General features: G+C 37.0%; 1 protein-coding gene and 1 pseudogene across 1 annotated transcript in view; one reads left to right on the top strand and one right to left on the bottom strand.

Annotated features, from left to right (window-relative positions):
- Window positions 1-25,436, bottom strand: part of RORA (RAR related orphan receptor A) — an 897,474-nt gene that overhangs the window by 661,414 nt on the left and 210,624 nt on the right. The window lies entirely within an intron of this gene.
- Window positions 4,613-24,313, top strand: LOC123236619 (annotated as a pseudogene).

The following is a 25,436-nucleotide window of genomic DNA, read 5'->3' as shown; positions in this document are numbered from 1 at the left end:
AGAGCTCACAAACTAAATATTTGTGATATTTATAGTCAATAAAAATCACAGTGGCATATGAATGTAACAGGATATTGTTATGGCATAATAAATGTGAAAAAATAAGAGAAACTTGAGAAAGATATATTTGAACTGATCCAGAGAAAAGTAAGCAGAACTAAAAGCATAAGTTGCACAAAGACCTCATACGATATAATATGAAGGGGAAAAAATGTAATGTATTAGAATTCTCATTAATGCAATGATTAACTTTGACTTCAGAGCACTGGGCAGAATGACAGGGGAACATATTGCTCTCTTCTTGGCATATAAATGCTGGACTAGAGGTATAGAATGAGAAATACCTTGCCAGAAATAACTAATATGTTTGTTTGTTTGTTTTGCTTAATTATAATTTGTTATTACAAGGGGAGTGATGACATAAAGACAACCACAAGAAGCCAATAATCTACAAGTAAAACTTTTAATTGTAATAAAAATAAAATTGGGAAAATGCCAACAAAGATTATTTATCCTTTTCCTTCAAATTGAATTTATGTTTTAGATTCAAATTCAAGGGACACATTCTGAGCCAAAGTAAATCAAATGTGTGACTATGAGTCAGCATGTTGGCCAAATATACAGAAAACTTCTTTTATATATATATATATATTTAGTACTAAGAAGTAAAACTGGCTAATCCCTGTTAAAACACAGTAGTATCTCAAGCTTCCCACTTGAGGAAGTCATGCTGCATACTTGAAGATTTTTCCAAAGTCTGCCAGGAAAAAAAAATTAAGCAAAGTAAAATCAAGCTGAAAAAGCTAGATCTTGAGTTTCTGGACATCTTACTTCCTGGTGATAGGAAAACAAAAGTTTAAATCCAGAAAGTCAGATTCAACTTTGAAGTCAGCAGTACAAAAAACACAATTGAAAATCTTTTAACTATGTGCATATGTTTGTACACACACAGAAATAGATCTAAACAGACCTTAATTATCTTTGTAGACTTTAATTATCTCCGTACAGTAATTTGGAATGGTTTTGTTCTGATTTATTCCATAAAGCTTACTGTGTTCTGTTAACAACTAATTCCCCCCCACCAATACCCCCACCCCCACTTTACAGGCTGTAATAGAAGGCTTTACTGCATACTTTATTCCATCTGCTTCTCATTTAACGACCATTGTTCTGGTCTGTCAGTGGGGCTATGCAAGTTTCCAAATCTGCAAGATTAAGCAAATATTTTGACAATGCCTCAATTTTTTTAACAGAAAGAATAAAGTGGGTTTTCACTTACCCACACAATATGAGAAGAGTTCTTAATAGAAAGGGTATAAAGAACCAAGTGGCAGTTTAAATGTACTTCATGTGGCAAAAATATATCAAGCAATTATCTCTTCCATTTCAATAAATAGTTCTAAGGATAGTGGCCACAACTGTGGTGACCAAAAAAGCATTCCTTGGGTGGCAGAGAGAGAGATTCTAGACCTTTGGGGCAAGCCTCCAAAAGGTTTTTCAATTATACTGAGCTCCTGGAACAAAATTAAAAACAACAACAACAACAACAACAACAACAACAAAAAGACAGGTATTCCTTGAAGGGTTGTGTCACTTAAAGTGAATGTTCATTGTCACAATCACTGGGAAATAAAAAAAAAATCCTTTATATCAAATTACGACACCAATAAAGGTGATTAAAAAAAATAGGTACTGTAGCTTTCCAGGAGAAAGGAAATAAAAGACAAGGAAAGCAGAAAAACTAAGTGAAGGAGACAAGGGAGAAAATCAACTAATAAGTAGTACCAAGTCCAGAGGACCTGTTTAACATGCTAGGCATGAAGAGTTGAAGATGCAAAAAAGGATAAGTCCTTCCCCTGAAGAAGTAATTGACCAATACACACACACACACACACACACACACACACACACACAACCCTCTGCAATTGTATGGAGGTAGGGAATTCCCAGGGAGGTAACTGACCATTTGCCATTGCAGAGCAATTTATAGATTTTTAGAATTGCCTGGAGCCACACAGCCAATATGTGTCTAAGGCAAGACCTGAATTCATGTCCTCCTAATAGAGGCAACCAAACTGCCATACTATCCTCATATAAAACGTTAAATGAGTGGCAGAGACAATGAATAAATACTCGAGGTTTCAAGCAAGTCCACATGACTGTGGACCAATTTCTTTGCTTAGAAAGAATGTGCAGAACATGAAGTGGGCTTTGATGAATGAGAAGAATTGTAGGTAGACAGAAAGGAGGAACAAAGGAATGCTGAGTTAGGGTCAATGGGAAGAAAATAATCAGTTTTGGAATGGACTTGAGAAATCACCTTGGCCAGTCTTTAACTGAATTACCCACTTTCTTTAAAGCACATCCCCAAAGTAATAATTTAGTACTTGTTTACATATCTCTATTGAGGAAAAATTTGCTATCCTCACTGGCAATCAGTTAAATAGAGGCAATACAAAAGATGAAAAGGCATTCAAGAAGAAAAAAGAAATTCTAAGTTTCCTAATAGAGATTTCTTTCACTGCTAGTTTCATTCACTGGTAGTTTTCCCCCCAAATCCCTATTATTAATGCTCTTCTGCTAAAATAGTCTTTTATTATCTTTTATATATTTTTATTTACTTATCAGTCTGGACTCTTAACCTGCAGTCTTCATTTCAAGAGAAATCCTTTGTAATTCTATGCATTATATTTTATGTATTTGAAAACATTATTCTGAGAATAAATCCATAGGTTTCCCCAGATTACCAAAGGGGTCCATGACACAAAAAAGGTTAGGAACCCCTAGTCTACAGGGTAATGCCAAAGCTTTCTTCATCTTTTCCTCTGCTGAACATTAGTATTCTTGAATTTCCTCTAATGAAACATTTTAATGGAATTCTCCAGATCTCATGTTTTTTGGGTTTTTTTTGCTTCAGCTAAGAATAATTACTACAAGAAGCTTCCATTCCTTTCCTATGATGTTTTCATATTATTACTTCCAATTCTGTCTAAAGCATGACAGAAAGAAAAGAAAATCAAAATATGGCAACCATCTCTTAATCTTCTGAATATAACATACTCAGTATAGCATTTGAATATGGATTCAAAATTTGACTTTATTCCAATAGTCAGTCCTGCCATATTAAAAAATTGGAATATTTAGAGAAATAATAATATCTTGGTGGGTTTTATCCCAAAGGAATTTGTAACTAATGAGCCAGATTTGGGAATGATGAGCCAAGTCCAACTGAAACCAATGAATGCATGCAATAAAGCATGAAATTGAATCCTTATCAATCACACACCCATCATCATCTTAGTACAGTCAGATCTAGTCTGAAAGAAAAGTGTACACCGTGTCTCTCTATTCTATCCTATCAGTAGTTCTTGTAGTATGATATCTTGTAGCAATTTATTTAGTCTTGGGAATAACGTCAACTGTGCAGGAGGAGTCACTGACTCTGGGTGGAGGGCTGATCAAGATAAATGTGATTATAAATGAAAATGACTTGGCAGTATAGAGAGGAAAATGCCCTGTATTTGATTTTGAGAATGTTGCTTAAGTTTTTCTCTCCTTAACTTTACCTTTAAGAGGGTTAGGTTTAATTTATATTCTATTTTTAATATTTTAACCTATAAGAAACCTGAATTTGAAAACAAAAAAAAATTCTCAATTTGGTGCCATAGCTCCTGAATTCAAAGCCCAGCTCAGCCAATTTACTGCCTATTTGGTTTTGAGCAAATGGTTTCACCTTTTTGGATCTCCAATGTAAAATAAAGTGTTTGATTAAATGGTCTTCTGGGCCATTGGTAACTCTAAATCTATGTCCCTGACCACATTTTTCATTATACCTACATCTTCTTGGAGGGAATTCCACTTAACTAAGACAATAGGATTGTTAGAATTGGAAGTGACCTCAGTAATCAGGCACCTAGTCCAATTCTTTATGTGACAGATGAGGAAACTGAGTCAGGGAGAGGTAAAATTATTTCCTGACGGTCACATAAGTATACAGCTTTCTGGATTTGAGCTCATATCCTGTGACTACATATTCAGTGCTTTCCCCCAACATTTAGAGAGTACAAAAATAAAACCTATGGGAGAAAATCATGATTTTCTCCTTCACGGTAGCAAGAAGCTTCTTAGATGTCCAGAAATAGGCCCATTTCTTTGTCACTGTGATGCTGAATAAGGAACTTGTTGTGGACTGATATGCCACATTTTGTTAAGCTAGCATGCAAACTTACTTATGATTTTCAAGATTCCTCTTCAATGAAAATGCACATACACACACCTGAGATAGTCTTATTATTAAAAAGTGAATTTTCTTAGGTGAAGAACAAATCCAAAAGGCATTATCTAAAGGCTTACTGGGTTGGTGGACCAAAAGAGAACTCTTATAAAGCCCTGTTTCCATTGTTCAGTACTAAAAAAGGGATTCTGCTTTAAAAAAGAAGAAAGACTTTTTTTCCCCTACCTGGCTACAATTGCTAATAATTTCTTCAGACTAGCACAGGAAGAAAGTATTGATCACAAAAGAACCAGCCCATCTACAACCACCTGCTACAGCTGGTTATGGTCTCCATGGCAACACTCTGATAGAACCAATCTGAATTCAATTTCAGAAGTAATGAGAGCAGATAATTTTACACTCAATCAGTCACTGTCAGCAGCCGTTATCAGCCAATCAGTCATTATGTCAGTCAGTCCCACTTTCAACAAACTTCTTCTGTGGCATGGTCAGGTGAGAATGTTTTGACATCCAGAAGCAACATGATCGAGCTGGCTTGTCTTCCCTGGCAGAAAGCAGAAGGAAGAGCAATGCTTTGTGTGCATTCGGGCAATTAACAGATAGGATGAGCAAATAAACTTCTGTAGGCAGAAAACTCAGAGCGATATAACTCCTCCTGCTGAGGATACTCAAGACAGCAGTACAATCAGATGCTAGAAATTGGACTTAGGAAAGACCTACATCTTTTCCCCTGATCTGAGGTGCTAAAATCTCAGAGCTAGGTAGTAGCTGAGTTAAGAGGAAAATCCACATATCTTAGTTTTCTGTCTAGTGCTCTAACATACAATGCAGAAAACAGTGGTACAGAATAAGAATGATAATAGCTAACATTTACAAAGTGCTTAGTATGTGTCAAGCACTGTGTAAAACCATTTACAGAGAGTATCCTCTTTGATCCTAATAAGAACCTTGGGAGGCAAGGGTCTATTATTATCTCCATTTTACAGATGAAGAACTTGAGGCAAGCAGAAATTAAGTGCCTTGTTCTGGATCACACCACTAAAAAGTGTATAAAGCAAAATTTGAACTCAGGTCTTCTTAACTTCTGGCCTGGAGTTCTATCTACTGTACTACCTAGCTACATGTTGGTTCTAGTGTTAGAAGACATGAGTTCAAATTGACCATGGGCAAGTCATTTATCTTTCCTGACTCAGTTTCTTGATTTAATAAAATGAGAAAGTAACACTAGATGGTATCAGAGATTTCTTTTGTTCCATATTCCTATTATCATTATAAAAAACAAAACACTTATCTTTTGTCTTAGAATTGATATGCTAAGTAGCAATTCTAAGACAGAATTGCTGTAAAGACTAGGCAGCTGGGATTAAGTGACTTGACCAAGGTCACACAGCTAGGAAGTATCTGAAGTCAAATTTGAACCCAGGTCCTTTTGACTATGCAGCCTCTCCTATTAACATTAATACATCTAGAGGCCAATAGCCAGACTACTTAAAGCTTAACTTAAAATTTTCATTTTTGTAGCAAGGGTCAAGATTATGCACAAGGCAGTGTGGTATTTCTAAAATTAAAAATTTTTAAAAAGCATTTGCCTTAGCTTTGCAGTCAAGTAGCTTAGGCTTGAATCTGGGCTATTTATGTAGCTACCTGCAAGACCTTAGGCAAGTTCCTTAAACTCTCTCTGCTTCAATTTATTCCTTTAAAAAATGAAAGGATTGGACTTGACTATCTCTAAAATTTCGTTCTACATCCAGATCCCATAGTCCTATTTGATTGCATCCAAATCCTTCTGTGTTTGGAAGCTAACTCTAGCCTCTTCCTTCCGTACACGTTGTAGGCATTTCAGCAATGTTTATTGAATTGAATTAGCAACTCCCTATTTCTAAGAGAAAGAATGAAAACAGATTTTAAAGGGCTCTATGGTCACCAAATCATTGTTACAAAATGACTTTTTGATGAGTTTAGTGTAGAACTATCAAAAACACATGGGTTTAATTTCCCTAAAAATGCATGGGGGTTATAAAAATGGAGGGGGGAAAAGTACTGTTTTCATTTTTGCCAAACCCCAAACATTAAAAAAAAAGATTCAGACTTTTTTCAGAGCCTAAAAGGTGGCTAGGTTTGGCCATGCACTGCAAATAGTGCTTTGGTCTTGGAGATCAACAATTCTCAAGATTCTTTTATATTTTCTATAAAAAGATTTTTGTTTTTTTTTCAAAGTTTAACACATTATTACTTTCTGTGATGCCTGCTTGTATAGCCAGCCATTGAAACCTGACATTCATTTTAGTGAATTCTTTCTTTGCCCAGCAGGAGGTTTAACTAATGAGAGTCCAGAGGATGGGGGGTTCCTTTCTTGATTCTGATTTATGTTTTCTCCCAGCATAGCCATAGCTAGGGAGTTTGCCACCTAGGGCAAAAAATAGCTGCTGCTGGGAGTGGTGGTGGTAAGTGGCAACACAGAGGATGGTCCAACTGTGGGTGAAGTGTTGTCTGAGAGTTGGGATTCCCTGGCCCTTGCAGCTGCAGGGGTTGGAGGAGAAGGCAGATCCCAGAAGAAGGGTACAAATGGAAAGATGCTAGAGTTATGGTGTGAAGATATCTGCACAGCATAGCAACAAGGAGACTGGAAGACCATTAGGTAAGATATAGGCATGGTGGTCACTGTGTGAAAGAAGCAGACCTTCCCAGGGAGGAAGTAAACCTTCCCATGTTGACCCCTTGGGGGAAAGCTCTGCTTGCTCTGTTCTAGTTATGGCTTTTTCTCAAGCTTCCTTATAACTGCATAAACTGGGAGCACTATCTGTATAATATAGCTATATGTTAATGGTAGCTAAGGGTATTATATTGCAAGCTGTGTAATCATTTAAAATTATATTTAAGCTGTATAATCATCATAACCCACATTTGATCCTGCCTGGATTTTCTCCTTAGTAATTTCCTGGACCTCTTAGGCATTAGACAACGATGGGAAATGTAGGGGGCTAGAGTTTAAATATTATCTTAAAGTCAACCCTCTGTCTCTGTCTCTCTGTCTCTCTGCCTGTCTCTCTGCCTCTCTCTCTGTCTCTCTCTCTGTCTCTCTCTCTCTTCCTTCTCCTCCTCTCTTTCTGTCTGTCACCCTCTTTGTCTGTCACTCTTTCTTTGTCTCTCGTTCTCTCTGATGAGGTTCAGAGTGAGAGAACTTAGGCAAGTCCTGTTTATTTATGCACCTGGTACCAGCTAGCCACTCAGGACTTGAAGCTCCCTCTGATGGCACATGGTAGCATACTTGAGCCCTATCCCTTAGGAAGTGTGAGTACTTTAATTCTTCTACCATTTATATGTTTGTCTTTCAGTCTCTAGTGATGTCTAAAGACGTTTAATCATCATTTAGATATCTTTAATGGCATTGTACCCTCCTACTTAGAACTTCTACTCAAATCTTGGTTGAGAATGTTGGTTCTTCAAGGCTATATACCATTGGAGCACAAGGTTTGAATGGCCATATCATTCTGGAAAAGCTTCAAATATGGGTCCATTGCTGGGCTATATATCTTTTGTCTGAGAATCAGTCTAGCTAAACTTGGAATCTCATCATGGGGTTACCTGCAGCTCTAGAAGATTGTCTAATAAGTTATTAAGAAAGTGAAATGGTCATGGGTAAAGGAAGCACCCATAGTGACATTATAGATCCTAAAAACATCAAAGTAACCATTTTACATTAGCTAATAACCTTTCCTATCCTAAATAGCTTGATTGTCTGTGGAGAACAGCAATACTCCACTGGGTAGAACTGATGACTTTCAGATGAAGAAGACCAGCTGGACCACAGATGTGAAGAGGAAAGCTTATGGCAATGGATGAGCCCATCCGTCCACATTCCGTTTCCCCCAAACTGCCATTTCTACCAAATGTTTCTTTTAACTTATTTTCCCACAAAAAAAGAGTGTGTATAATTGGCCAGCCACTGGAGATTAATTTGTATTTTGCTGCCTGAGTAGTCACAGTGATAACTCCATAATGAGTAGAGCCAGCACATATTCAGTTTGCTTTTCTGTGTTCTTCCAACTCTTTCTTCACTTGGGTCCTCTCAGAAGCCTGCTTCCTCCTGGAAGCTTTATCTTTTTTCTTTCCCTTCCTTCAGCCCTGAGCAATGTTGAATTATGGTACCTCTAGGTGGTGGTGGTAATGGTGGTTAGTCATGTGTGTAGAGGGGTGTGTGTGTGTGTGTGTGTGTGTGTGTGTGTGTGGAGTGGTGGATTTGGAGAGGATTCTAAATGTTAACACAGAAATGTTGACTTTCCTTCTGTAACCACAGCAGCTAACAGTGACACTTGTCATCTCTTCTTGCAAAGTAAGCACAAGTCCGATAAGCTCACCCAAACTTTTCATGTTGCTTTTGGAGCAAAGGCAGGGCAGAGCAACAAAACAACTGGGCACCAGAACCCATGCTAGGTTTAACAGTGAAACAAGCAAATCGATCCTCCAGCTCAATTCCAATTTTTCTATCTAGAACTGCCACAGCTGAGAGATTTTATGCTTTGGTAGAAGGTGTCAGGTTCAAATTCCCAACCACGGACAAGCACTCTGCATGGAATGGGAGGAGAAGAGAAAGAGAGGGAGAGGAGCCAGAGGGAGAGAGAGAGAGAGAGAGAGGGAGTGGATGGAAAAGGAGAAGAAAAACCTTTGCTTTGCTTTGTCCCCTTTCTTGTGATCAAGTGATCATATGGGACATAGAAGGGGAGGTTGGAAGAAGTAGCTAATAAATGAAATGCTACCGTTTCAGAGCTGGATAGGTCATAAAGGATATCAAGGAATTTTACAGTAGAAAGATCTTGAATTAGAACACTGTTCTGTCTTGTCTTCCACCCAAAACAAAAACCAACAATACAATCAAGCATTCAATCTATGTCACCTGTACATTTTGTAAATCTCACATGCATGCCATCCATTAAGTCTTGGGTAGACTAACTTACATCCGCTTTTGTCGAAATTCATCCTGATTAAAATATCCCTTCTTCTATTATGCGAATCACTTATGGCTGAACTTCCTCTTTTTCTACAAATTCCTCTTAGTATTTTCTCTAAGTTCTATAGCCTCAGAATTTAAAGTGAAAAGTGACTATTTAATCTAACTTTCTAATTATATAGATGAGGAAAGTGAGACCCTGGATTAAAGTTCTGCTTCTGACACATTGCTGTGTGACTCAGGATAAGTCACTTCAATTTTTAGTGCTCGGGGCAGCTAAGAATACAAGTGGCAGAGAATGTATTGATCTGCTTTGATAGAAGAAATGTTTTCACATTGGTGTTCTTTATGTGAATGAAACCACACCTCCAATCCCTCTTGTCTAGGCTGCTTGCATGCATCTAATCATTTTCTAACATACCCTCATTATTTTTGTACATATCTTAGCCTATCTGATTACATCATAAATTCCTTTAGGACAGACTCTATGTTTCCTTTCATCTTTGTATCCCTGGTCCATAACACAGTGCTTTGTAAATTGGATGTATTTAATATTGTTCATGATCTAACTTGAATTCAGGGCAATCCTATGTAGAGGAATAAAATTTTTATTCCACTTGAGAGGAAATAACAGAGAAGTAGATTTAGGCTCAGAATAAAGAAAAACTTCCCAATAATTAGAATTATCCAAAAGCAAAATGGGCTACCCTGGGAAGTAATAGATTCCTCTTCACTAAGTACCTTCAAAGATACCCTGAATAATTACTTGTCAGGGACAACAGAGACTCATGTTCAGATACAGGTTGGACTAATCGGCCATTAAGATCCCTTCCTTCTCTGAAACTTTTTGCTTACAGGAATGTGGCTGGGCCCCAAAGAATATGGCCATGTCCAGAGAGCTAAACATTAGGGTGGGGGCTTTCTTTTCCTTCAGCTCTTTTTCCTCTATCCTTCAGTCAGATTTTGAAAACAAAGGGAAATTTAACCACTCTGGAATAATTTCTTGGCATGCTATACAAAAACACTAAAAGCAATGCCATATATAAATGTCTGTCCTGTCATTTCAACTCTCAGAGAGTTAATTTAGAAAGCTCATTTTTTAAAATAAAAGAAAAATGTTCAGTGAGCCTAGGATTATGGGAGGTTCAGAATAAAGATAATTCTAGTGTCTGCACAACATGTCTTCCCTCTCTCTTCTGCCCCATTCACAATATCCTTTTAGCTCCCCAGCATCCCCATATTCCATAGAGATGGCAGAGATGGAAAAATGGAAGTAGGAAAAAATTAGACAACATTATGATGGAGAATCAAGAGGTCATAGAAGAAAGGAAAGTCAAATGGGCTATGGTTGGAGAAAGCATTGAAAGGGGATAGCAAGAAAATAGGTACGAGGTATGTATTGTTTTGAATTCTTTTTCACATGGATTTCTAACTCATATGTATATACGCCACATGAATTCTGTAAAATAAAATATTAAGAAAAGGCTACATTGGAATATTAGGTGTTTTTGTTTAAAAAATAAAAAGATATTTCCTTTTCATGATAGTTTGAAGAGGAAGAGGAAGTAAAGTTATGGCAAAGGATGTTACTAATAAGGTTTAAAAACCCCCCCCCCCTCTCTCTCTATACACATATATAATATAAAAATGTATGGAATGCGATATAAACACATAGATATCTATATTATATGTCTAAACATTACTTGTCTATATTACATGCCTTTATATTACACACAATACATACATTGTTATGTAAAGGATGGCAGCATCTTTTTAAATGATATCATTAGAGTAGATCTCCATTGCTCTATCAAGCCCTTCGTGATCATATATTCTTCTATATCATGCCTCAGTTCTCTCCTATGGGGTTCTGGACAGAGAGTGAACCAGTTGCAATTCCAACAGTGCCATGCTCTGTTAGCAAGGAAATCTTTTGTGAAGAGAAAGGTTGGGTTTGATGCGTGGGGAGGTGACTGTACTTAGCCACTTGGCACCTCGCCAGGGTCTGCTGCTGGAGCTGAGCTCCAGTCACCTCTCAGGCTTAGCTATATGTCACAGGGAGAGCAGCTGGACACCGCACAGGTGCTAATACTCAATTTATATAACTGGTGAAGCCTATTGTTCCTTCATTTGCTGAGCCCCAGCAGCAGGGCCAGGTGAGCTGCCTTCACAGGCTCTTACTCCGGCTCTGCACCACATAAACTCTGGTTGGGCTGTGCAGAGTGCTACCCAGTTGTTTTTAATAAGAGAAAAGGAAGCAGATGGGTCACCGAACTCTGACTGCCTTCCGGCAGAGAGGAAGGAATGAAGTCAGCCTCATCTGGAGTGAACTCGTCCCTGCTCTCCCTCACCCAGGGCTGCTCTAACGAAACACAGGGGATGCTTGGATGTAGTCAGAGTCTGCCTACTTTCAGATGATGTACTTTGTCAAGGTACGGCTGACATCTGCCAACTCAGTGCCCTTATTCAAGAGCACCCTTTGCTCAAAGGATGGACTTGATGGTGCTTTACTCTTGGGGCAGCTTGATGTATTTACTCAGCCCAAGTGACCCCTCCTGGAGCATTTGTAGTCCTTAATTAATTTCTTATTATGAATGGAGAAGTGAGCAATGCTGCAGAAATCTTTGGTTTGAGAACTATAAGAATTTTCTCTTTTTTTTTTTTTCCTTGAAGAGACTTGGAGGCTTTCCAGCCTGCTGAGATATGGTGCCATATGACCTCACCCCTGCAAGTACAATGCACTTTCTACAGTGTCTCTCAGTGAATGGGCTGAGGTCTTACATAGCTCCGACATTCAGGGTTCCTATTCACACTCTCTTCAAATCACCAGGAGCATTTGTCCTCCTGCAGCTTCTCACTGTCAAGTAGAGGAGGAAGGAAAAAAAAAGACAGTCCTACCAGGCCAAAAGACTCAGAGACACTGATTGTTTTTAAAAGCAAACTTTCCTTATTATTATTATGAAATCGGCAAATGGCAACAAACATAAACATTTCTTTATACAAAGAGAAATAGAAAAAGAGGACTATATATGAAATAGTCTGCTCGATGTAGAATTTCTGGGTTTGTTTTGTATATTCCAAATTTATTTCTACATTCAAATTTAATGTATTTGTTTGAACACTGACCTGCTTGTCTGTGTTTTCTCCTGAACTTTTTTCTACTTTTTTCTGTTTATTTTTTTCTTCATTTCCTTTTCTCCTTTTTCAGTGTCACTAGCACTACCCTCACACACATCTTAACCCTCCCTTGTCCCTAACATTTTTAAAAAGTGCTACTTTGTAACAAATAAATAGTCATACACATTTATACACCAGAAAGGCACTGATTTTTTAAAACTGCCAAAAGGAAGATGTCTCATCTCAACACTTCCTCCTCCCCCATTCTACCCTTACTCATAAATCTCATGGAAGAAAAGGGAGATTACATTTTTTCATAAGCATAAAGATATGGTGAGATGAAAAGTATAGAATCATTGCTAGAGAGCTCAATAAAAGTAGCCTATAATAAATTATCTACCTGCCAGGAAGAGCAAAACTGCAAAAAGGAAAATCTGATAGGCTACATTCCTAAAACAATCAAAATAGCATCACAGGAAGTCAGTTTCTCTCTCTCTCTCTCTCTCTCTCTCTCTCTCTCTCTCTCTCTCTCTCTCTCTCCCCTTCTCTCCTCTCTAATACTGAAATAGGAACCAGTGCTTTGAAGAATAGTAGACGGGAAAAAAAAACTATGAAGAATTTGAAGACATCTCACTATAAGGAATATGACTTTTACAAGACTTTTCCCTTAATGTCTGCTCTGCTACTTACTACCTCATGATCTGGGTCATGTCATACTGACCTTGGGTCAGTAATTTAACCTCTCTGAACCTCAGTTCCTTCATTTGCAAAATGAGGTGTTTGAGGACTAGTTAACCTCTAAGTTATTTTCTGGTTCTAGACATATGAAGTAAGGCATCAAGGTGTCAAAGTGGATAGAGTGCTGAGCCTGGAGACATGTAGACAGAGTTCAAATCCATTAACTAGCCATGTGACCTTGGGCAAGTCACTTAACCCTCTTTGCATCAGTCTCTTCATCTATAAAATTAATTGGAGGAGTTGGCTAAATCATTCAAGTATCTTTGCCAAGAAAACCCCAAATGGGGTCACAAAGAGTCAGAGATGATTGAAACGACTAAACAACAAGGACAAGATATACGACCATATAGTAGCATACAAAGGTATCATCACTGCCACCAAGGTGATTAGTAACTCCGCAAACACTTGTAGAAAGAAAAAACAAAGAATCATGAGCGAATGGCATGAACAGTGCTCTGTGGGACTATTCTAAGGTTTGCAATGATTTTGAGACCAAAAAAGGGAACCAGTTTCTGTCTCTGTTTTGGCCACTGTCAGATGGGAATAGAATGTCTTATCTATTATGAAAAGAAAATTAGATGATATAAAATGTTAGGAATCACTTTTTATAAATGTTACCCACAAGTTTTATCTGAGGTTTGTGGCCATGATGAATTCTCAGAGAAATACTAAAGCACCCCTAAAAGTCAGCTATCACAATCTTAAAAACAGAAAAAGGGCCCAACTGGACCCAACTATTTAAAATCCATTTTTTCTTGCTTTATAAATGCTTTTAAACATATGCTTAAGCCCAAAGAATATCTACAACTTTTTTAAAAGAAGGATTACATAAGGATCATGACTTGAATTATGCATAGGTCTACTTCCACCTAAGCTTTAGATAAGTTGTTCCTGCATTCAGTTTCACTTACCAGAGCACCCATTTTAACTCAGGAAATGAGAGCTGAGCATTATGTCCTGGTTTCCTCTTTCTAGTTAGCCAAGCCTTTCTCCAGAGGTCACTAGCTCAGAGAATCCATTGAAATGGATAAAGAACCAAGAAAATCAAGTTACAGTGTTTTCTACTGTCTGCAAAGGGTCACACAGACAAGAGAACACGATGCTTTCCCCTTGGGTGTCCATTTTTCCCTCACTCAAGTTTCAACATTACTTGTCTTTGCTTGAAAGACCCAACAAGTCTCACAGCCAAACAGCCAACCTGTTTCTGATTATTTTGCATGACAGGAAGGATCTGCTTGCATGCACAGTTTTAAGTATTTCCTAAGCTTAAGACTAGGAGAGTTTGACGTCAATTCAAACAAGACCCATAAAATACCCCCCTAACAACTCTTTTCTGCATGGGAAGCCTTAGGGAAGGTTTTAAATAGGAACCATTGGGTAGAGGGAGGTTTGGTCTTCATATATAGTCTCTTTCAGTTAACAAGTAGCTCTTCAGGACCTAGCCATTTCTTGGAGTTTAGCAACTGCCTGGGAGCATCTCTGATCCAAAGTTATGGTCAAGGGCATTTCGCATGACAAAACATGAGACAGAGTGACATTTTTCCTTTCTCATTATTTTCTACCAACACCTTGGCCACGTCTAAATCTATTTTGTAAGGAAAAAATGATTCCCCAAAAATAATTAGAGCTAATTATTTATAAAGCTCTTTAAGCTTGGCAAAGCATTTTATATAGATTACCTCATTTAATCCTCACAAACTACTCTGTGAAGTCAGAGGTATCATCACCTCCACTTTACGGACAAGGAAACTGAGTCTGAAAGAGGGTAGATTATGTGTCCAGGATCACATAGATAATAATTATTTGTCAGAAGTTGAACTTTTTTGTTCTTGGCTCTTTCTGGGTCCACTGTCAACCACACTTGCTATATTTTTATAGGCTATAAGTTCTTTGAGGCCTGTGATTGTTTCAAAGGATTATGGGATTCAAAATTTTTGAGTTAGTATCCTCAGTTTAGCATAGTATCTTGAACACGAAATGCATTTAACAAATGCTTGTTGTAAGTAAAAATGAAGAAATGAATGTTAGTGAATTAGCCAGAGTATAGAAATGTTCTCTCATTTCTTGTGATCCTACTTACTTGCTCTTCCTCTTCTATCTTACATTAAAGTCCTTTGGAAAACTTTAAAGGACATGAAGTTCCCAATTCTTAAGGAGGGGAAATGACTACGGGTGTGTGTGTGTGTGTGTGTGTGTGTGTGTGTGTGTGTGTGTGTGTGTTTCCTTTGGTTTATTTTACAAATTCTCTTCTTGTTATTAAAAGCATCAGTGGGTTTGAGATAAGGAAAGTTATTGTCATGAAAAATCAGCATGGTAGTCCAGGAGACATATATATTCAATTCAACTCTTTCTAAGAAATTAACATTGTTTTATATTTTAGAGATAAATACTATGAAACTTCTTTTTTCTCAAACTCTTCCTTTTTAAAAATTCATTTCAGTGGACATATTTGAAAATGTAGAAGTCTGTCATCATACAGATCCTTATCGTCAGTGAAACTGTATGCTGCTTGAAGTCAAGAGGACTGGTTTGTTTTTGTCTTTACTTCTTCTGAACCTAGTACTGTACCTCATACATAGTCAATCCCTAATAAATGTGTATTGAATTGAATTGAATCTCCTAAACCTCCTGAGTTTCTTTAAATATGAGCACAGGTATCATTCAAGCACATCTCATAGTCTCCATTCTCAAAGTTGCTCTCTCCACATATTTTAAGGGAACATTCAGCATCTTTTCATGGCTAATCAACCAAGAAAAATATCTTAGATACCCACAATTATATTCTAGAGTTGGAATAGAATTTATTAATTCTAAAACTTATCAAATGCTCACAATTCTATTCTAGAATTAGAATAAAATCTATCAATTATAGAACCTACTAAGCACCCACAATTCTATTCTAGAATTAGACTAGAATCTATTAATTCTAAAATCTATCAAATGCTCACAATTCTATTCTAGAATTAGAATCTTTAAAAAAAATAAAAACCCTTATCTTCCATCTTGGAGTCAGTACTGTGTATTGGCTCCAAGGCAGAAGAATGGTAAGGGATAGGCAATGGGGGTTAAGTGACTTGCCCAGGGTCACACATCTGGGAAGTGTCTGAGGCCAGATTTGAACCTAGTACCTCCCGTCTCTAGGCCTGGCTCTCAATCCACTGAGCTACCCAGCTGCCCCCTAGAATTAGAATCTATTAATTCTAGAATCTACTAAGTCCCACAATTCTTTTCTGAAACACTAGTCTAGGTGCTCTGGTGGGATACGAGAAAGTGTAAATTATAACACCTGCCTTCTAGGAACTTGCACTCTAGTTATGGGGTCAGTAAAAGTACAAAACAGTATGCAGTAAGTGCCAAAGGAATAGTATAAAAGCTCTCAGAGTTCATGGAAGAAGAAGCACTATGGGCTAAGGATAGTCACTGAAGGTCTAATGGAGGAACTCAGGATTGTGCTAGATCTTAAAGGATGAATAAGAATTTTAAAGTCAGGGAGGAGAGAGGCAGTCTCAAAGCATCACATATTTAGAGTTGGAAAGGATCCATAATCCAAATTCTTTATTTTACAGATAAAGAAACTAAATCTTAGAGAGTTTAAGTGACTTGAGGACCATCAAGCAGTAAAATAAAACAAACAAACAACCAGGTCTTCCTGATTCCAAGTTTCAGCTCAACATTTCCTATACTATGCCACAGTGTCTTAGTTTTATTGGAACCAGGGAGTTGTTGTTATTGTTTTGGATTTCTTTTTTGAAGAAAGAAAGAAATGCCTTTTAGGTCTTTTGATTTATAGAACAGAAAACCAATAATTTTGTTTCCCAGTTCCAGTTTTTACGCTGGCTTAGCTGTGGAGTGTGGTGGCTTAGAGGGAAGGGACCTCACACTTTTATTCTGGAGTCAGTCCAGCGCTAGATTGTTAATGGAGTTCTCCACTCAGTCAGAAGGCATCCTATCAACTCTTTCTGGACAGGATTCCTATCAGGATGTATAATCAAAAATTCCAACAACAGCTACAAGTATAGTTTCCCCAGGAATAATACACCAGGGTGGCTATGCCACCTAGTGCTGTTTGCAATGTACTGTCCTCATTACACAGAGCTCTGGACTAGTTCTGACCAGCATTTCAACGTTTAGCAAGTTGGAATGCCTCAGCTCTGCCTTTTCATTAGACTTTAGCTTTTCTTCACTTGCTTTCCAGGCTGAGCTTAGATATAAAAAGTTGACTTCATTCTCAAGAAAAAAGAGAACTTTTGGTACCCATAATTGTTAGAAAATATTTAGAGGACCTGGGATTTAGTGTCAAAAGGGACCTTAAAAATCAACTGGAACAAACTCCCATTTTACAGTTAAGGAAACTGAGTCCCTGACATATTAAATTAATTCTCCAGGTTCACCTAGGTAATAAGTGGAAAAGCTTGGATTTCATTTAAAGTTCTCACTCTAAATAGCCTCTACTTTACTAAATAAGAGCATTTCCCACAAAACTATGTCAATGAGATTAGAGTTGAAATATACTTTAGCGTTGACTTAGTCTAACATCCTTATACTATAGAGGCAGAAACTGAGTTTGGAGAGGAAAGATGACTTGCTTGAGGTCATAGAAGTAGTAAAGGGTAGAAGTGAGATTTGAACTCAGGTTCTCTGACTCTAAATTTGGCATTCCCCCCATTGTACTATACCGCCTCTTGAGACTTTCAGCCTAATGCAAGATATCACAGAATCCTTTGAAAAACCTACACCAAGCAGCAATGATAAGTATTGCTTATGGATATGTTCAATATGGGAACATATATATTGTTATTTTCACAACATATGACTGCCCTCCAAAGTATGCAAGTGGATTCTTTTAAACTGCACCCAAGTTATAGAGAGGATTTATATTAATGCTTGTATCCCTATCCCACTGGGAGTCAAGCCTGAGGTTTCATCCCCAGCTTAGCCAAAAATTTGCTATGTGCCTTTAGGCAAGTCACTTCAGTTCTCTGGGCCTCTATGAAATTAGAGGGTTGATGTAGGGATCAAAGGTGATCTTAAATCCTATAAAAATAAGAGTCATGATTATGCGCTCTCTTTTGAAATTCCTTTTTTATTATTTTCTATTTATTTATCTAGGTACATGTATTATCCTCATCAAATAATAATAGTTAACATGAATATAGCATTTACTACGTGCCAGGCCCTGAGTTGAGTGCCTTCCAATTATTATCTCATTTGATCTTCACAATAACCCTGGAAGATAGATACTATTATTACCCTCATTTTACAGATGAGGAAACTGAGGCAAAAAGAAGCGAAATAACTTACCCACCTTCACACAGCTAATGAGTTTCTGAGGCTGGCTTTGAACTCTGGGCTTGGCACTCTATCCATTGTGCCATCCAGCTGTCCCCAAAAGAATAAAAACTGTGAAAGAAATGTAAGCTCCTCGCGGTCAGGAACTATTTAATTTTTGTCTTTGTATTCCAGTGCCTAGCACAGTGCCCTACGCAGAGTAGTTACTAAATAAATATTTGCCAAATTGATTTACAAGATCTGGCCATCATGTTGTGTCAAGAAATTCACAGAATAGCTCATAAATAATCTAAAAGCTAGATGACTTCAGACTCCTGGATAAAGGGCTAGTCTGGAGATGAAAAATAAACCACGTAGGAAACATTCCCAAGCTTACTAATTACATTTGTTGTGTCTAAACAGAATGATAATGTAATACAAAAAATGATAGAAAGGCAGAAAGGGAAAGGACCTTAGAAATTATTTAGTCCTACTTAGTTAATTAAACTATGAGGAGTTGGAAGAACCAAAGTCACAATGCAAGTTAATGGCTTAGTAAGCAAATAAAGTAAGCAAGTAAATGAGACAGGAGAACCTGGGTCTTGACTCCCAGTCTCAGGTTCATTCCACAATCCCATGCTGCTGAGTCCTATGTCTTCTTTAAGAAGAAACAGAAAACTATCCCAGGAAAGTAGTAGATGTTGAATGTGGCTTATCAGACTCTATCTTTTGAAACTGGATTTATTTCATGAATCATAAGTACAACAAAGGCTGGTAAGAGATCAAAGCTAGTATATTTCTACACATTATCTTGCGCCCCGTGTAAGCTACATGAGGTTTTCTAAATACACCATAAAGAGTACACAGAGCATTTCCCTACTGTTTCCAAACCAAGGTCAAACACACCCCCATACTCTTTTGACTTTCAGTGGACAGCGAAAGCACAGCCAGAATATGGAGAACCCAACTGGGAAAAGATCAAGATGAGGCTTTGAGAAAATACATTATAATGGAAGAATCCTGAGAAAGGATCTGCATGTTCACTTTTATGAATTTATTTTTAAGGACATGAGATTTATCCAACTGGATTTCTCCTTTCCCTGAAATGACTAATGTTTGTGGTTTCAGAGGAAAACAAAAACATTTCCTATTGGAACTGGCCAATTAGACAGTGACCTACACAACAGAAACTTCCTGGGTACCAAAAACATGGGGCTTTTGCCCTGATTCATAAGCTTTGATTTCCCATACTTTAAGATGCATCCCACCATGTACTCTTACTGCTTGTATACAGCTGTCAGCTGTAGAAACATTTTTTTTGGAGAAGAAGTCGGGTTTTTGTTCCCACTCAACCTAAATCATGGCCTAACAAAAATAATAGCTTACATTTTTTTATAGTGCTTTATAGTTTTCAAAGCATTTTCACATATACTATTTCATTTATCCTTCACAGCAACCCAGTGAAGTAGGCAAGGAAAACATCTCCATTTTATAGATAAGGAAACTGAGGCCCAGAGAGATTCAATGACTTGCCTGTGGCCACATAGTTAATAAATGGGCAAATCAGGACCAAATGGCCAAATGTCTTGACTCCTGGCCCATTGATCTTGGTAACATAATCCTAGCAACTCAAACTAGCAAAATGCTTTAGTTTCTTTTCTCTTTCACCAGCATAATTTGAACTAGAATAGATAAGCTTCTTGGTAGGAGAATGAGCACCCTTGCAAAGCATTACTAAAGCTGGTAGAGCTCTGTGAACACAGCTTGACAACATCCTGCCACTGAGGCTCTGATCTCTTACAAATGGGAAGACACTAGTATGATTCTCCTGATTTGTCACTGCTCTGCTAGAGAGCTAGTTTCCAGGTATGAATAGCAAGAGGCAAGAACAGGCAAAAGCCCAGCAACAAACCCAAGGCTGCACAACATTGAAGAATGTTTCTTGAAATTAAAAAAAAAAACTCCTATCTCTTTTATGAGTGGCTACATGGAGAATGCACAGCTGAATTTTATTTTTGTATGCAGAAAAAAATAGCATTTGCGTTTGGCACACGTTCAGATAAATAGAAGCCACTTCAAGGCATAATCGGAATCTACAGAATGGTAAAGTGTGCTTAAATAACATCCATTCCTTTAACAATCCTTAAAGCATAATATTTTTATAGCTTTACTGACAGAAGCATCCCTTTAGAAAATTCAGTACTTAAAAAAGCCAATTTACTGTTGTTATTTGTGTTGCTGTTGTCTGTGATATTTTTTAATAGACATCATTTCAAAGTAAAATCTTCCACATTTCATTCGAATCCAGGTACCTTAAGGCAGCTGAGAAGCTTAGAAATATAAAATTCCGTAAAAACAGATCCATTGAGCTTGAGTTTGAGACAAAGAAAATTAAAAGAATGATAATAAATGATTAAAAAGAGATGCATTTTTCTTTAACATCTTAACTTTTGGCTGCATCTTTTACATGCATGTAGTTAGAACTGAAGACAATAGGAAGAAGGAGAAATTAAAAATGTACACAAAAGAAGAAAAGATGAAGCCGAAAACACAGAAAAAACACCGATTTTACTGAATGATGATTTTTTTTCAGGTTCTCTCACGGGGTTTTGCCATTACTATTTAGCATAACAACACTTACAAAATGATTTGTGCTTTTTAGTTAGGATCCTAAGACTTATATCAAAATGCTTATCACACTTTACAGATGGGAAAACCAAGGCATAGAAGGGGAAGTGATTTCCCAAGTTCCATAGAGCAAGTTATTGTCAGTATTAGAATGCACGGTCCCTGCCTTTTGAGTCCTTAGAGCCACATTATCTTTTATTTTTGTACTTCATCCCAATAAGGCACATATTCCTCTCTGTCTCTCTCTCTGTCTCTCTGTCTCTGTCTGTCTCTTTGTCTCTCTCTGTCTCTCTGTTTCTCTCTCTCCCTCCTCCCTCCCTCCCTCTTGTGCTCAGTGTATTTGGTAACCATCACTCTATTCTTCTCTCAAAAAACTATTTTTATAAATGAAGAAACAAAGGCAAATGGAAAAATAAGGGATATGATGAATACCAACCAGGCAATAATCAACAAAGGAGATCATTTAATATTATATTTGTAGGGGGAAAGACTCCAATTTTTCGTCTCCTGTATTTTTGAAAATGTGTCTGGCAAAGAGAAAGAACACAGGTTATTTTCTCATTACTTGGCAATAACTTGAGTGGGGGTAATGAGGGTTTTGCCATAGGCAACTAACATTTAGAGGGTGTAAAAACTGAAAATAATACTTCTTGGTCAACATCAGTGCCAATATTGTAACTAATTCTCCTCCCACTCAAGAGGTTGGTCCTAATAACTCCTTATATTACTTTCATATCATGATTTAGAAAGTTGATTTGAGGGCATGATTCTCTGCTGCTTACTTAGGAAATTTTGAGCTGTTTCCTCAGAGATGTTTATAGATGCTATCCCTGGTGGCAAGACTGCCAGTTCTGCCACTATGGTCTTGCCAGCAATTTAGAAATGAAGGGATGTTTCCTTGACTAAAGGGAAGTTTCCTTAACAATTTGCCACTTTTTCTTTTCTCTGGTTTGATGATGATAGCCAACCCTACCACTGTGTAACTTGATTTAATGGCATTTAGTATGTTGTTTGCATCCATTTTGTTTCATGTTTTCCTTCACATTTCAATACAGCTTTGTGGAATAATTGTGTATCTACTTTTAAAAACTTCATTTTTAAGAAGAAATTCAAATCATCATTTATTAAACACCTAAAACCAGGCGGTGAGGACACAGATACAAAAACAAAAGTCCCTGCCGACAAGGAACATTCACTTTCCTAGGAGAACAGAACATTTGCAGAGCAAAAGAAGGTTTATAAAAAACAATACAAAATAATTTCAGAAGGTAAAGAACACTAGTTACAATGGGGCTCTGAAAAGGCATAGGGTTGGAGGGGCCATCGAAGCCATATTTTGGTGGAAAATACAGATTCCAAGATTGGGGGGTGAGGAGGTATTGCATGGTTATACTTAAGTAATGAATAAATAAGACATATTTCTGACTGACTTAGTTGTGTGCTCACTAGTTATGCTAGTATTTTGAAATGCTGACAAGAATTTCAATTGTACCCTTAGATGTGAAATTTTGTAATTGCTATATCACTTTTTTACATTTTTAGATAAAAATCAAAGCAAAAAAGTAGTATGGGAACTATCATATGTCCATGGGATGCTGTTGAATCATTTAGGAAATGCTTTAAAATATTTGCATGACTTTTTACTGGCAGAGAATATCTATATCTCCAAAGGCTATATGGTGTCTCAAAAGTTTTAATTTTATTTAAAGTTAAGCATTAAATATAAACATATTTGCAAATATATTAATATAAACATATTATACAAATAATATAACTTAAAATAGCACTAAAATTTTGGGATACTCTATTTAAGGCTAGATAGTCAGCATTACATAGTGGAGGGAGGACACTAGACTTGGAATAAAAAGACTTGGATTCAAATCATTGGTTCAACATTATGATCACTGAATGATCATGAAAAAGTCATTTATTTCCATTTTATGTAGGATAAAACTGAGGCCTGGAGAGTTACTTACACTATCTATTTCACAGGCTTATTGTAGGAACAGCATTTTGTAATATAAATGTAAGAATAATAGAAATTCAAGTTAGCTCCATGTTTGAGAAATGGGAATATATTAGAAAAACAAAATTTAAGAGAGTAAATGTATTGATAAATAACTATAATACTTAGAATTTCATATTATTTAGAAAGTTGATAAACATCTATAATAGAAGCTATATATGTATATAAACATATATGTATATATTCTACCCAATTATTAAGGTACTTTCATCCTTAAAAAATAAAATCTGCTCTAGACCCTACCATCCCTTTAAGCTACTGTTTCACATCTCTCATCAAATGCACAACTGAACTCCCAGAAGAACTTGATTGCCTTCACTTTCTATCCTCTCATAGTCTACACAATTTTGTACAATCTGGATTCTGATAGCGTCACTCAATTGAAACCACTCTCTCCAAAGTTACCAATGTCCAAACTGAGGTCCATTTTTCAACCCTCATTCTGCTTGAACATTTGACAATATTCATCATTCACTATTTTAGACACTTTTTCCTCTTTTGTGACATAGAGATTTTCTCTCTCTCCCTCCCACATCCCTCTCTGTCTACTGGCTTCCCTTACTTCCTTTAAGCCCCAACAAAAATCTCAGCTTTTACATGAAGCCTTTTCCAACACCTCTTAATTCTAGTGCCTTTCCCTTGATGTCTTACATTTAGCACCCTACCTACACCAACCTTAACTGGCTCATTGACCAGATCGTTTCCTTCATCACTGCCTCCTTGAATGTTGATGTTCTCAATGTATACCTCACAGAGTTCCAGACTAATCTGGTGCTTTATCCCCAAATCTGCTTCCCTCTTGTTACCTTCTTGTCCATTGTTTCTGCTGAAAAGTCCTATCATGATCTCTGTAAAAGAGATCTCCAGTGCCTGCTTTGACCCCTCTGACCAGATGATAAAGTATGGTCCCCATCATGGCAAGTATATATGGTTTGCTGCATGGTGTACCGACATGATGTGGTACCCTAGGATGTCAATGCTGCCATTGCCAGAAAGAAGACCAAGAGAACAATTAATTTTGTAGTCTGGTGTCCCACTGGCTTCAAGTTGGGCATCAATTACCAGCCTTTAACTTGGTACATGGTAGAGACCTGGCGAAAGTACAGTTGGCAGAATGCATACTAAATAACACAACTGCCATTGGTGGGTTCATCTAGATCACAATTTTAACCTCATGTATACAAAGTGACTCTGATATGTGGGTGAAGGCATGGAGGAAAGAGAATTCTTTGAAGTCCAGGAAGATTAGTCTGCTGTGGTGAAAGATTATGAGGAAGTAGGCATGCATTTTATAGAGGGTGAAGATGAAAGTTAAGGATTCTAGAAGGCATCCAGACCCCAACTTATCTGGTCTCTCTACCTTTTGTATCTTTCTCTATACCTGCCACGCCAAAATAAAATATTTTCTTATTTGCAATAAAAGTTTTTTTTAATTAAAAAATGTTATTTCCTATTCATCCTGTAAATAGCTTGCTTTGTATATACTTGTTTGCATGTTATTCCCTCCCACATTAGCTGTAAGTTCCTTGGGTTCAGGGACTGTCTTTTGTTTCTTTTTTGTATACCCAGAGATGAGCACTTTTCTCTTTCCATCTCCAATTCCTATCAGAGTTCATGGCATATGAGACAATAAATATTTGTTGATGATTCTTCATTAAATAAACTAGAGGGAAAGATCACTAGAAAAGAAATGAATGGTGGACAAACTGGTAGGGAGACAAATTGATCAGGAAAATGAGAAACTAAAGAAGAAGGAAAAGAAAGCAATTTAGAAAGATAATACTTGTACTTGAATATTCAAGTCAGAACTATTGAATTGTTGAATTAAATATTTCACAGCCAATGTGTGGGTTTTTTGCTCATGACTGGATTGATTATAAGGTGATTAAATAAATTATTACTAACTCTAACATCCCCAGATGGACCAATAAAAATCAGCTATTGGTTATGTAATTACAAATGAAAAAAATTGAGATTATATACATATATACATATATATAAAGGATAATTTCTTTCTTAGGGAAAAAAATAAAGCAAATAATGGGGAAAAATTACGAGGGAAATAATGAAACAAAGAAACAATAACCTAATACTACATCTCTTCAGTGGAAGAACAAAGAAAGATGATTATGAATATCTTGATTTATTTCTCTATAAGGGTTGGAGAAAGTAGCTACCTTGTTCAACCTTTGCATCAATCTTCCCTCTTGCCCTCCTGATATTTTTCTAGTTGTGTCCTCGAAAAGGCAATGCTTTTAATGCTATAAAATTTGACAAGATTCGAAATTAACCTTTTAGTGAATCTTTCACATTTAATGTGAAACAACAGAACCAGTTGTGAGATGACATTTTTGTAGGTGAACACATCAAAGACAACCATGCCTCAGAATGATCTACCTTAAACACCCCAGGGAATCTAAGTCTGTCAGGTCTCTTTGGACTCAACAGGAGGAAGAAAAGAAAAGGAGGGAGAAAGA

The sequence above is a fragment of the Gracilinanus agilis genome, chromosome 2 (assembly GCF_016433145.1).
Source record: "Gracilinanus agilis isolate LMUSP501 chromosome 2, AgileGrace, whole genome shotgun sequence".
NCBI classification, from domain to species: domain Eukaryota; kingdom Metazoa; phylum Chordata; class Mammalia; order Didelphimorphia; family Didelphidae; genus Gracilinanus; species Gracilinanus agilis.
The sequence above is the reverse complement of the archived record's forward strand: the minus strand, read 5'-3'. Positions and strand labels throughout refer to the sequence as shown.